The following is a 13,578-nucleotide window of genomic DNA, read 5'->3' as shown; positions in this document are numbered from 1 at the left end:
TGCAGTCCATGAGGTCGCTAAGAGTTGGACATACTGAGCGACTTCACTTTCACTTTCCACTTTCATGCATTGGAGAAGAAAATGGCAACCCACTCCAGTGTTCTTGCCTGGAGAATCCCGGGGATGGGGGAGCCTGGTGGGAGGCTGTCTATGGGGTCGCACAGAGTCGGACATGACTGAAGTGGATAATATGTGAAAATGCTTATGACTAAATGGTGAATGAAAATGGCAGGCTATAAAACTTTATATGGAGTAGGATCTCATTATAGTTGCAAGAACACACATTCCAGGAACTAAAAATAAAAGCTACTTTACCATGATGTTAATCTCTAGGTGCTTATACTGTGGAAGAGATTTATTTTCATTGTGTTTTTATGTATTTGCATTTTTCCAACTTTTTATTATGGAATTCTTCAAACATTTGGAAAATTTGAAAGACTAATACAATGAACACCCCCATGTATTCATAATTTCAACAATAGTTAGCTCTCTCATGTTTGCCCTAACTGTATCTATCTGTGTGTATCTGTGTGTCAGGTTGGCAAACTAAAGTCAAGGCCAGTTCTGGCTCATTACTTGTTTTTGTACAACCCTGAATTAATGAAAGTTTATTACATTTTTAAGCAGCAACATTTTAACTAGTTACACAGTTGCCTCCAAAACATCCTTGATTTTGTCTTTTGATTTACAAAGCCTAAAACTGTTACTATCTGGTCCTTTACAGAAAAAGTTTGCCAGCCTTGGATCTACAGACACATGTATATACACACACACACAAGCAGAGTTTTGCTGAATCATTTGAAAAGCAAGTTGCAGACATTATAACATTGCTCCCTCAGTTACTTTATTAATGCATCTCCTAAGAACAAAACAGTACTTACTTAAATGTAATATTATTGTACCAAGAAATGAACAATTATTTTATAATACCATAGAATACCCATCTATATGCAAATTTGTGTAATTGGATTTGCAAACTTCACAAAATGAAAATGCATAACTTTGTAACACTAAAAAATTTCTTTAAAAAATCGGATGTTGTTAGAGTAAACATGAATTTTTAGCATTAATTTTATACAAGGGATTTAAGGAATTTTATATAAAGGATTTAGGAAAATTGCTCTCTGCAGCTATTCCCTTGGGCATTTCATGTCAAAATTTAATGTGTTTGCAGGTCAAATACAGCTCATATTCTGCAAAGCATTCAGTGTTGGTGATCATGTTATTGTTTCTACAGTTGCAGGTAGGAAAAGGTATGATGCTATGAGATTTTTTTCTTTGCATTTAAAAATATAATTGCTAATATCGCTAATAATTTTTGAAACTGGGTGATTGGTGTATGGAAATTTGCTATCCTATTCCCTCTTCCATTTTTGTGTATGTGTAAAGCTTTTGAACTGTGGTGTTGGAGAAGACTCTTGAGAGTCCCTTGGACTGCAAGGAGATCCAACCAGTCCATCCTGAAGGAGATCAGTCCTGGGTGTTCGTTGGAAGGACTGATGCTGAAGCTGAAACTCCAATACTTTGGTCACCTCACGCGAAGAATTGACTCATCGGAAAAGACCCTGATGCTGGGAGGGATTGAGGGCAGGAGGAGAAGGGGATGACAGAAGATAAGACGGCTGGATGGCATCACTAACTCAATGGACATGAGTTTGGGTAAACTCCAGGAGTTGGTGATAGACAGGGAGGCCTGGCGTGCTGCAATTCATGGGGTCACAAAGAGTCGGACACGACTGAGCGACTGAACTGAACTGAAAAGTTTCCATGATAAAAAAATGTATGTGTATACACATCACTATAGCAATAGGCTTGACTTGCGACCTACATCTGCAAATTTGCTTTTAAAATATGTCAGAATGCTAAAACTTAGATGTGAAAATTGTGTGTGTGTGTGTGTGTGTGTTTGAATGAACCTTTTATTTTAGAATAGGAAACATGGTAGTTATGGCAAACAAAATATAGAAAGATTGGCTTAAAAATTTGAATGGATTTTGAGAAAAGGCTACTTTGGGAGCCTTTTTTTGTAAACATTTCATTTTTTGTGGGATGTGAATCATGTGTTGGAATCACCTGATTTAGCTGTGGTATAACTAAGTCTGGAGGTTTTGGGGGACACTCTGTTTTTAAACTTCCCCACCACCAACCATGATTATGGTTACATGAGATTCGTGTCTTAAAAAAAAGAGATCTGTGTCCCAAAGCTCTGGAATTATTTAAACCATGTACTTTGGAAGCTCGTCTTTGTTCTCTTTGATCCATAATGTTATGTCTGCTTTTACCACAATCATATGGATAAGGAACTGTCAGGTCAGGCCCTCTCCCATCATGCCACAATGTAGAATCTGCTTTACAAAGTCAATGGAAAACTCTCTTCTTGCTTTATGAAGAGGTCAGAGATAAATATTCCAGTGCATTGTTTTTAAAACAACAGAGATAATCTTGTTGATTTTTTTTCATAAGAAAAAAGTACTCATAAAAATTTGGGAGAGAGTTATAGTGGGCCCTTGAAAATACTTGTGGTTAAAAGTGTGGTGCTATTATATTCTTGCAAATGTGAAACGTTCAGATTTCTAATGTGCTCAATGAGATACAAAGAGAAAAGTTGTTAATTATGGAGTGTTAAATTCAGGGCAGCCAGATATACTTCAATTTGCATGATAAATATTCACTCTTTAGGAAAGAAATTGTTACAGAATATTTTCTTCCCATTGAGTAGGACATGTACTCCTTCCCCTTTGTATGTTTTCTTTATTATATGATAATCCACTTTCTGACACTTCTTTATCATATCAACAATAAAATCTATATATGTTGGGCTTTGTGTGGGTTCATAAAGCAACTTTTCATCTATTAATGTCATTTCTCCAACAAATGGCTTCTTTTCTTCATGTTTTCATCTTTTATTTTTATTACAGTATTGTTTGTTAATTTCTACAGTCACCAGGAACACTGAATTAGCAATACCAAAGCATTACTCTTAGGAAAAATACAGGGTCCTAACAATCTCTGGTCATAATATTTACACAACTAGGTAAATTGGTCAATACATAAACTTGTTTTATGTGTGTTTTTGTTTAAGGAGATTTTATTTAATATATTATTATTGATTTATTAAAATTGAATTCACATTGATAGCACTAAAACTCATGCCTGAAGGAAGCTTATCTGACACATATTCTTTCTCTGTAAGGTACATCACAGCCTTCTTGCACTTTGGAATACTGGACAGCCCTTCTGCACTATGCTCAGGGGTCATTTTAAACAGTGAAAGCATTAACAAAAAGCAAAAAGTTGTGAAAATCATGGCACTACATAGACCCAGAAAAGGACACAGTTTGTATTATGAAAGCTGAAATAAGGCAGAGCCCTCTTAAACTGTTGTGAGGAAAGCATATATGGTAATACTATGCTTGGCAAGTAGTAGGTTCTCAGTTACGTACCCAGGATTGGTGCGGGGATGGGTAGTTTCATGGAGAAAGCCTTGAGCTGAGCCTTGACGTGTGAGAAAGGCATCCATGGTGCATGCTGGTGGCAGGAGGTGCACAACACAGTGGACTTCTAAGCCCTTTGTGGTTTTGTGCCTTATATGCCCCCTTGTAGTCAAGCATGGTGCTGGGAATATAATAGTTACTCAGTTAATAAATGTTGACAGGTTTTGATCTCTTTGTCATCTGTTGCTTTGCTAAGCCACCTGTTTTCATAACAACACATATCTTTGGCATGTTATATACCAATCTTTGGAGATTTAGTCTGTAGTAATTGAATAACAGAATGTACATACTTCAACTAAGAGTTGTATACTTCCAAACTGATTTTGAGTAAGAATGTGGCTGGAAAATGAAAGACAGGGAGAAAGAAGATAAGAAAATAGGTGTGTGTGGGAGAGAAAGAGAAAAGTGACATGTATCATTGTGGGTGAATCTTAGCAGTATAATATTAAGTGCAATAGTGATTTCCCAAAGAATATATGCTAACATATCATCTGGAGAAACACGGCACCTAATGTCACCAGTGAGGGGCCTCTGAATGTGATTTACTGAGAAAAACATAGCACATAGCATCACTTCTGTGATATTCCTGCCAAAATATAAATCCTGAATGCAATAGAAAGGAAACATCAGGAGAACCCAAATTGAGTGATGTTAATAAAATACCAGACAAATATTAAATGTCATGAAAAGCAAAGAATGGTGAAGGAAATGTTTGAGATTAAAGAAGACCAGAGACACACAACTGAACGCTGTTGGAATCTGGATCAGATTTTTGTACTTGAAAAAATTGCTATAAACACTATTGTGGGGACAGTTGAGAAAACTTAAAAATGGACTGTTGCTAAAATATAAGTATAGAATCAATGTTACATGTTCTCATTTGTGGTTATGTAGGAGATTTGCCTTGTTCTTAGGAAATACACACTGGTATGTTAGGGGGTGAAGAGGCAAGATACATGCAACTTACTTTCAAAAGAGTTGGAGAATAATAACTCTCTATAAACAAATATATAAGTCAAATATAAATAAAGTATATTAGGGCTATATGGGGAGTTCTTTGTGCTTTCCTTGAAATGTTTTTGTAATTTTGAACTTATTTCAAAATAAAAAGGAAAAATCTATAAAATAAAGCTAAAACAAAAAAGTAGATATAGCACTATACCTTCCATAGACTTAAGATACTAGAGTAAGATGTTCTAAAGAAGAACTACATGTAGAAACAATAAAACTGTATTAAAGGAAGGCATGATGGCCAGGATTTGGTATGGCCGCCATTCTGGGTTGGGGAACCAAGGGGTAGGATAGAAGGCTACCAAATGTTGTCCTGTAGAATACCGTGAGATTCCCCCTTTTTGTTTCAGCAGTTATTAGATTCACTGGTGCTTATTACATTATTAAAAACAAGAAATTAGAAAAAGCATGAGCCAAAAAAAAAAAAAGAGGGCTGTACATAGAATGTGCTGAGAGTGTCATGAAACATATAACATAATCTATTTGTTTTCATCTGAGGTCAGTTTAGAAAAAAAGCAAAACAAAAATGGTAAGTGAGAGAGAGGGCAGAGGGAAAGAGAAATGGAAAAATCAGAGTCAGAAAAGAGTGGGACATAAGGTCTTTTGAGGGAAAAGAAAAAAATAAAGCAAGTCTGAAGAAATGAGTGAGAAAAGACTGAGCTTATTTCTGAGAGAAGAATGGGTTGGAAGAAATCGAAAGAATGAGAACTGGGAATGCTGAGGCAGAAGAAAAACCTAAATGGCATTTCTGAACCACAAGAGGGACACTGTGTCTCCACAGAGGAGTGTCAGCCAAAGGGCCAGATTCCAGGAAAGGGTGATGTGGTTAAAACACACACTGAGGCTTAGGTCTGCAGAAGGCTGACACTCAGCCAGCTGGGCTTTCCCAAAAACTTGGAGAGTTGCGGTCAGTTTTGGCTTCTTCAATACTCCAAGCTATTAGTTAGGAGAAACCGCTGGGTTGACCTGTGGCCGTAATCACCCATGATTATGCCTAGGTATTTGCTGTCGGTAACTGAAGGCCCTCCTCTGGGAGCTGCCATCTTGTCTCAACCTCTGGTGTCTGGTGGAAGCAGTGCATGCTGGAAACGCACAAGGGAAACTGGGGACTGTGCAAAGTGCAGACGCACTGATCAAGGCAATTTGTCACCCGTAAGCATTGTCCTGTGGCCTTTGAACGCTCAGTGATGACAGGCCAACAAATGACTCTCCTTATCAGCACTGACATAACCAGAACACTCTGGAAATGCACAAGCTGTCTCCAGGTTTGGTCCTTCCTCTGTTTTGCTCTCTGATCTTTGGAAAGAAACCAGCCAAAGAAAACGCCTCTGTTGGAGTGGGAAAGAGCTGATTCATTTTGCCCTCGTGAGGGGGAAAACAAGCACTTTAGCTCCTGCTTACCTAGCCTTTGGGGCTTTCCTGGTGACTCAGACAGTAGAGAATCTGCCTGCAATGCAGATGTCCCAGGTTCGATCCCTTAGATCCCCTGGAGAAGGAAATGGCAGCCCACTCCAGTATTCTTGCCTGAAGAATCCTGCAGACATGGGAACCTGGCAGGCTACAATCCATGGGGTCACAAAGAGTGACTGCTCTTCACCTTGGATCTGTTTTTATGCTGAGCTAATAACAGCCCCCTGAACAAATGGTGATTTCCTCTTATCACTCCCTCCATTCACTTGAAATGTCCTATATCTCCCTATTTCTCTCAACCTGGGGAATGAATAATTTCCTTTGAAGTTAAATAAATGCTCTGTTTGAGTGGTACTTCCTCCATAAAACTCCTATATCCTGTGCCCCTGACCATCCCACTTACACACAGGGTCTCTCACCCCTTGGGAACCCCTCCTGTGTTCTTTGGATGTCTTTCAGAGTTAGAGTGCTTCACTGCATTGATTTACATATCTTCTACTTCTGTCCTTTGAGGACAGAACATTACATTCAATATCCAATGAACGTTGAGCAGCTCTATGATGAATAAGGCCATGTTAGTGCTTTATACACCTTGCCTCATTTAAGCCTCACACAGCCCTAGAAGGTGGTTACTATTAACATTAATCCTGTCCTTAGAGAAAACAAGCCTCACAGAGGATAAGCTATTCATCTAAGACCATAGCATTATTAACCCGTAGAAGTTGGATTTCAACATAGATAGTCTGACTTCAGAGTCCTCCCTTGATAGTTCAGTTCAGTCACTCAGTTGTGTCCAACTCTTTGGAACTCCATGGACTGCAGCCTCCCTGTCCATCACCAACTCCTGGAGTTTATTCAAACTCATGTCCATTGAGTCGGTGATGCCACCCAACCATCTCATCCTCTGTCATCTCCTTCTTCTCCCACCTTCAATCATTCCCAACATCAGGGTCTTTTCAAATGAGTCAGTTCTTTGCATCAGGTGGCCAAAGTATTGGAGTTTCAGCTTCAACATCAGTCCTTCCAATGCATATTCAGGACTGATTTTCTTTAGGATGGACTGGTTGGATCTCCTTGCAGTCCAAGGGACTCTCAAGAGTCTTCTCCAACACCACAGTTCAAAAGCATCAATTCTTTCTTTATAGTCCAACTCTCACATCCATACATGACTACTGGAAAAACTATAGCCTTGACTAGACGGACCTTTGTTGGCAAAGTAATGTCTCTGCTTTTAATTTTTTTTTATTTTTTATTTTTTTTTTAGTTTTTTATTTTTTAAATTTTAAAATCTTTAATTCTTACATGCATTCCCAAACATGAACCCCCCTGTCTCTGCTTTTTAATATGCTGTCTAGATTAGTCATAACTTTTCTTCCAAGGAGTAAGCATCTTTTAATTTCATGGCTGCAATCACCATCTGCAGTGATTTTGGAGCCCCCCAAAATAAAGTCTGCCACTGTTTCCACTGTTTCCCCATCTGTTTGCCATGAACTGAAGACCAGATGCCATGATCTTGGTTTTCTGAATGTTGAGCTTTAGGCCAACTTTTTCACTCTCCTCTTTCACTTTCTTCAAGAGGCTCTTTAGTTCCTCTTCACTTTCTGCCATAAGGGTGGTGTCATCTGCATATCTGAAGTTATTGATATTTCTCCTGGCAATCTTGATTCCAGCTTGTACTTCATCCAGCCCAGTGTTTCTCATGATGTACTCTGCATGTAAGTTAAATAAGCAGGATAACAATATACAGCCTTGATGTACTCCTTTCCCAATTTGGAACCAGTCTGTTGTTCCATGTCCAGTTCTAACTGTTACTTTCTGACCTGCATACAGATTTCTCAAGAGTCAGGTCAGGTGATATGGTATTCCCATCTCTTTCAGAATTTTCCACAGTTTGTGGTGATCCACACTGTCAAAGGCTTTGGCATAATCAATAAAGCAGAAATAGATGTTTTTCTGTAACTCTCTTGTGTTTTCGATGATCCAACGGGTGTTGGCAATTTGATCTCTGGCTCCTCTGCCTTTTTTAAAACCAGCTTGAACATCTGGAAGTTCATTGTTCATGTACTGTTGAAGCCTGGCTTGGAGAATTTTGAGCATTACTTTACTAGTGTGTGAGATGAGCGTAACTGTGTGGTAGTTTGAGCATTCTTTGGCATTGGCTTTCTTTGGGATTGGTACATCCCATGATAGTACAGCCTCCTGAATAATCATGAGTTACAGCTGGATCAAGATGTTGAGCATTTCTACCTACTCTATGTATTTCCATGCTCAATGTAATCATTGGTTGTTGTTTAGTTACTAAGTTACATTTGACTCTTTTGTGACCTCATAGATGTAGCCCATCAGGCTGCCCTGTTCATGGGATTTCCCAGGTAAGAATACTGGAGTGGGTTGCCATTTCCTTCTCCAGGGAATCTTCCTGACTCAGGGATTGAACCCATGTCTTCTGTGTAGCAGGTGGAGTCTTTGCCACTGAGCTACCTGGGAAGCCCCCAATGTAATCATTGCGTCTAATGATTATGGTGAATATTCATGAAATCTAAGACATGAACTTTGCCTCAAGTAGCTTGAACCACTTGAGAAACTCCAACTAATATATGGAGCATTTCATGAGCAATGTGAAATAATAGACACTCATAAATGTATGTATTTTTTTTAATGTATGTATTTTTGGCACTTCTATATACAAGGCATCTTGTGTAAATTCCAAGGGCTAGAAAGAAAAATGAAGTAACTATGATATCCCAATTTTCTGGGATGGACTGGATTTTAAAAAATGACAGCTCTATTAAAATACGCAATATACTCATATACCATAAAATTCACATACACCATAAAAATCACTCTTTGAAAGTGCAATTCAGCAGTTTTAAGCACATTCACAGAGTTCTGCAACCATTCAGTTTAGTTCAATCACTAAGTCGTGTCCGACTCTTTGCGATCCCATGAATTGCAGCACACCAGTCCTCCTTGCCCATTAGCAACTCCCGGAGTTCACTCATACTCATGTCCATCGAGTCAGTGATGCCATCCAGCCATCTCATCCTCTGTTGTCCCCTTCTCCTCCTGCCCTCAATCCCTCCCAGCTTCAGAGTCTTTTCCAATGAGTCAACTCTTCGCATCAGGTGGTCAAAGTATTGGAGTTCCAGCTTCAGCATCAGTCCTTCCAAAGAACACCAGGACTGATCTCCTTTAGAATGGACTGGTTGGAGCTCCTTGCTGTCCAAGGGACTCTCAAGAGTCTTTTCCAACATCACAGTTCAAAAGCATCAATTCTTTGGCACTCAGCTTTCTTCACAGTCCAACTCTCGCATCCATACATGACCACTGGAAAAACCATAGCCTCGACTAGACGGACCTTTGTTGGCAAAGGAATGTCTCTGCTTTTGAATATGCTATCTAGGTTGGTCATAACTTTTCTTCCAAGGAGTAAGGGTCTTTTAATTTCATGGCTGCAGTCACCATCTACAGTGATTTTGGAGCCCCCCAAAATAAAGTCTGCCACTGTTTCTACTGTTTCCCCATCTATTTCCCAGGAAGTGATGGGACCAGATGCCATGATCTTAGTTTTCTGAATGTTGAGCTTTAGGCCAACTTTTTCACTCTCATCTTTCACTTTCTTCAAGAGGCTTTTTAGTTCCTCTTCACTTTCTGCCATAAGGGTGGTGTCATCTGCATATCTGAAGTTATTGATATTTCTCCCAGCAATCTTGATTACCACTAGATAATTTTAGAACATGTTCATCACCCCAAAAGGAAATCTTTCACCCATCAGTGGCCATTTTTCCTTCCCCCTGACAATTCACTGAGCCCCTGACAACCGCTAATCTACTTTCTATCTCTAGATTTGCCTATTTGATAAACGGATTTCATGTTTATGAAATCTATTCTATTTGCAGAAATGGCCAAACTGATGATCTTAAGAGTCATGGAAAATTAAGAGACCCAGAACAGCCAAAATATCTTTAAAAAGTACAATATGGGACATTTCATGCCTGGTTTCTTTCACTTAGCATAATGCTTTCATGTATATGTCAATATTGTTGTTATTGTCGTTGTTTAGTCATTAAGTCATGTCCGACTCTTTGTAACCCCCTGGTGTTCTTCTAAAAGTTTTATGGTTTCAGCTCTTTGGGACATTGATCCATTTTTAGTTGATGTTTGTGTATTGTGTGTGGTAAGGGTCCAACTTTATTCTTTTGCCCGTGAACATTTAACTGTCCAAGATCATTTGTTGAAGGGGCAATTCTTTTCTGAAAGAATGGCCTTGGCATTCTTATTGAAAATCAGTTGGCTATAGATATATAGGTTTATTTCTGGTATATAAACCAGACAGTACAGGTATTGGTTTACTTATCCAACTGATCTATATGTTTAGCTTTGTTCCAAATATCATTGTTTTGGCTATTGTATCTTTGCTTCCTGCAGTAAAAGCACAGAATCCTAACCACTGGACCACCAGGGAATTCTTTGTAGTAAGTTTTGAAACTGGGCAACATGTGTTCTTTAATTTTATTTTTTTCCAATGTTACTTTGGCTGCTCTGGGTCTCTTGCATTTCCATTTGAGTCTTAGTACTATCAGTTCATCAATTTCTGCAAAACGAGATAGCGAGATTATGAAAGGGATTGTGTTGAACCTGTAGATCAGTTTGGGGAGTTTTGTCACCTTATAATAGTAAGTCTTCTGATTCATGACTTCAGGATGTGTTTCAATTAATTTAGGTGTTTTTAAAGTTTTTAAATGATGTTCTGTAGTTTTCAGTGTACGATTCTTGCACTTCTTTTATTAAGTTCATTCTAGAGTATTTTTCTTATTGTTATTAATTAAAAATTTTTAAAAATAAATTTATTTAATATTTAAATTTTTTATTGGGCAATAATTACTTTACAGAATTTTATTGTTTTCTGTCAAACCTCAACATGAATCAGCCATAGGTATACATATATCCCCTCCCTTTTGAACCTCTCTCCCATCTCCCTCCCCATCCTACCCCTCTAGGTTGATACAAAGCCCCTGTTTGTGTTTCCTGAGTCATACAGCAAATTCCTGTTGCCTATCTGTTTTACATATGGTGATGTAAGTTTCCATGTTACCCTTTTCCCCTCTCCTCCCCTCTCCCCATGTCCATAAGTCTATTCTCTATGTCTGTTTCTCCATTGCTGCCCTGTAAATAAATTCTTCAGTACCATTTTTCTAGATTCCATATATGTGTGTTAGAATAGGATCTTTATCTTTCTCTTTCTGACTCACTTCACTGTATATAATATAATAGGTTCTAGGTTCATCCACTTCATCAGAACTGATTCAAATACATTCCTTTTTATGGCTGAATAATATTCCATTGTGCATATGTACCACAACTTCTTTATCCATTCATCTGTGGATGGACATCTAGTTGCTTTCATGTTCTAGCTATTGTAAACAATGGGATACGTGTGTTTTTTCAGTTTTGGTTTCCTCAAGTTATATGCCTAGGAGTGCGATTGCTGGGTCATATGGTGTTTTTTTGCCTTGTTTTTTATGGAATCTCCATACCATCTTCCATAATGGCTGTGTCGGTTTACATTCCCACCAACAGTGCAAGAGCGTTCCTTTTTCTCCACACCCTCTCCAGCATTTATTGTGTGTAGACTTTCTGATGATGGCCATTTTGACTGGTATGAGGTGATATCTCACTGTAGTTTTGATTTGTATTTCTTTAATGATGAGCGATATTGAGCATCTTTTCTTGTGTTTGTTAGCCATGTGTATGTGTTCTTTGGAGAAACGTCTGTTTTAAGTCTTTTTCCCACTTTTTGATTGGGTTGTTTGTTTTTCTGGGACTGAGTTGTATGAGCTGCTTGTATATTTTGGAAATTAATCTTCTGTCAGTTGTTTCATTTGCTATTACTTTCTCCCATTCTGAAGGTTGTCTTTTTACCTTGCTTATAGTTTCCTTTGCTGTGCAAAAGCTTTTACGTTTAATCAGGTCCCACTTGTTTACTTTTGTTTTTATTTCCAGTACTTTAGGAGGTGGGCCATAGTTGATCTTGCTTTGATTTATGTCATTGAGTGTTCTGCCTATGTTTTCCTCTTACAGTTAGGTCTTTAATCCATTTTGAGTTTATCTTTGTGTATGGTGTTAGGAAGTGTTTTCATTTCATTATTTTACATGTAGCTGTCCAGTTTTCCCAGCATTATTTATTGATGAGACTGTCTTTGCCCCATTGTATATTATTGCCTCATTTGTAAAAGATAAGGTACCGATAGGTGCATGGGTTTATTTCTGGACTTTCTATTTTGTTCCTCTGGTCTATATTTCTGTTTTTGTGCCAGTACCATACTGTCTTGATGACTTGTAGTATAATATGAAGTCAGGAAGGTTGATTCCTCCAGCTCTTAAAGTCAATTTTATGTAATATTAATATAGGATTCCAGCTCTCTTTTTGTTACTGGTTGCATACTATATCATTTTTCCATTTTTAAACTTTTAATATATTTGTGTCTTTGGATAAAATGTCTCTTGTAGGCACAATATAATTGGATCATTAAAAAAATCCAGTGGGTTTGATTGGAATGTTTAGTCCATTTGCATTTAATACAATTACTGCTAAGTTAGGATTTATGCCGGCTCAGAGGTTAAAGAGTCTGCCTCCAATGTGTGAGACCTGGGTTCGATCCCTGGGTCGGGAAGATCCCCTGGAGGAGGAAATGGTAACCCACTCCAGTATTCTTGCTTGGAGAATCCCATGGACAGAAAAGCCTAGTAGGCTACAGTCCACGGGGTCGCAGAGTCGGACACGACCGAGCGACTTCACTTTCACTTTCTATACATCTTATATCCTTTCTGTTCTTCTAATTTCTCTGTTGCCTTCTTTGTATTAAGTAGATAGATTCTAGTATCCCATTTAAATTTTCTTGCTGTTGTTTCTGTTACTATGTTTTATGCATTATCATGTATGGGTGTGAGAGTTGGACTGTGAAGAAAGCTGAGCACTGAAGAATTGACCCTTTTGAACTATGGTGTTGGAGAAGACTCTTGAGAGTCCCTTGGACAGCAAGGAGATCCAACCAGTCCATCCTAAAGGAGATCAGTCCTGGGTGTTCTTTGGAAGGACTGATGCTGAAGCTGAAACTCCAGTACTTTGGCTAACTCACGCGAAGAGTTGGCTCATTGGAAAAGACCCTGATGCTGGGAGGGATTGGGGGGAGGAGGAGAAGGGGACGACAGAGGATGGGACGGCTGGATGGCATCACTGACTCGATGGACGTGAGTTTGGGTAAACTCCAGGAGTTGGTGATGGACAGGGAGGCCTGGCCTGCTGTGATTCATGGGGTCGCAAAGAGTCGGACACAACTGAGTGACTGAACTGAACTGAACTGATGCATTATTTTATTAGAAGTTGCCCTGAAGATTATAGTTAACATCTTAGCATAAAACAATCTAATTTTTATTAATAACCAGCTTACTTTTCACAGTATATAAAACCCTGCTGATGGATTGTATTTAATGTAATATTTTTTTCGAAACACATGAGTTGTTAAATATGATTTATTTTTATATTCTTTTAACATTTCTTATATAATTCCATGTCAAGTCATATATGTCTTGCCTCAAAGAACTTTTAATTTAGTTGAGGAAAAAACACAGATATATGTCAAACCCAGTGACAATGAAATAT

This window comes from Ovis canadensis, chromosome 2 (assembly GCF_042477335.2).
Source record: "Ovis canadensis isolate MfBH-ARS-UI-01 breed Bighorn chromosome 2, ARS-UI_OviCan_v2, whole genome shotgun sequence".
In the NCBI taxonomy this organism is placed as follows: Eukaryota; Metazoa; Chordata; class Mammalia; order Artiodactyla; family Bovidae; genus Ovis; species Ovis canadensis.
The sequence above is the reverse complement of the archived record's forward strand: the minus strand, read 5'-3'. Positions refer to the sequence as shown.